General features: G+C 50.0%; 3 non-coding genes across 3 annotated transcripts; all 3 read right to left on the bottom strand.

Annotated features, from left to right (window-relative positions):
• Positions 1 to 54: 54 nt before the first annotated feature.
• On the bottom strand, positions 55 to 173 carry LOC111476230. Its single transcript, XR_002716986.1, has one exon. It is a non-coding gene; the product is annotated as a 5S ribosomal RNA (ribosomal RNA).
• A 133-nt stretch (positions 174 to 306) lies between these two features.
• On the bottom strand, positions 307 to 425 carry LOC111476231. The gene has a single exon (XR_002716987.1). It is a non-coding gene; the product is annotated as a 5S ribosomal RNA (ribosomal RNA).
• A 133-nt stretch (positions 426 to 558) lies between these two features.
• Positions 559 to 677, bottom strand: LOC111476232. Its single transcript, XR_002716988.1, has one exon. It is a non-coding gene; the product is annotated as a 5S ribosomal RNA (ribosomal RNA).
• Between the last annotated feature and the right edge of the window lie 111 nt (positions 678 to 788).

Genomic DNA, 788 nt, shown 5'->3' with positions numbered 1-788 from the left:
GTTCTCATTTGTTGAGAAAGGAAGAAAAGAACTGGGAGAAATTGAAAAAAAAAAGGGGTGCAACACGAGGACTTCCCAAGTGGTCACCCAACTTAGTACTACTCTCGCCCAAGCACGCTTAACTGCGGAGTTCTGATGGGATCCAGTGCATTAGTGCTAGTATGATCGCACCCGACATGCCATGCGCACAAAATCGGATTTAACGCATGCGGGGCGGCATGATCGAAACGCGATGGGCGTGAGCGGGGGAGGTTCTCATTTGTAGAGAAAGGAAGAAAAGAACTGGGAGAAATTGAAAGAAAAAAAGGGGTGCAACACGAGGACTTCCCAAGTGGTCACCCAACTTAGTACTACTCTCGCCCAAGCACGCTTAACTGCGGAGGTCTGATAGGATCCGGTGCATTAGTGCTGGTATGATCGCACCCGACATGTCATGCGCACAAAATCGGATTTAACGCATGCGGGGCGGCATGATCGAAACGCGATGGGCGTGAGCGGGGGAGGTTCTCATTTGTAGAGAAAGGAAGAAAAGAACTCGGAGAAATTGAAAGAAAAAAAGGGGTGCAACACGAGGACTTCCCAAGTGGTCACCGAACTTAGTACTACTCTCGCCCAAGCACGCTTAACTACAGAGTTCTGATGGGATTCGGTGCATTGGTGCTGGTATGATCGCACCCGACATGCCATGCGCACAAAATCGGATTTAAGTCATGCGGGGCGGCATGATCGAAACGCGATGGGCGTGAGCGGGGGAGGTTCTCATTTGTAGAGAAAGGAAGAAAAGAACT

Source organism: Cucurbita maxima, unplaced genomic scaffold (assembly GCF_002738345.1).
Source record: "Cucurbita maxima cultivar Rimu unplaced genomic scaffold, Cmax_1.0 Cma_Scf06675, whole genome shotgun sequence".
NCBI classification, from domain to species: domain Eukaryota; kingdom Viridiplantae; phylum Streptophyta; class Magnoliopsida; order Cucurbitales; family Cucurbitaceae; genus Cucurbita; species Cucurbita maxima.
Note: the sequence above shows the minus strand (reverse complement) of the source record. Positions and strands in the feature narration are given on the sequence as shown.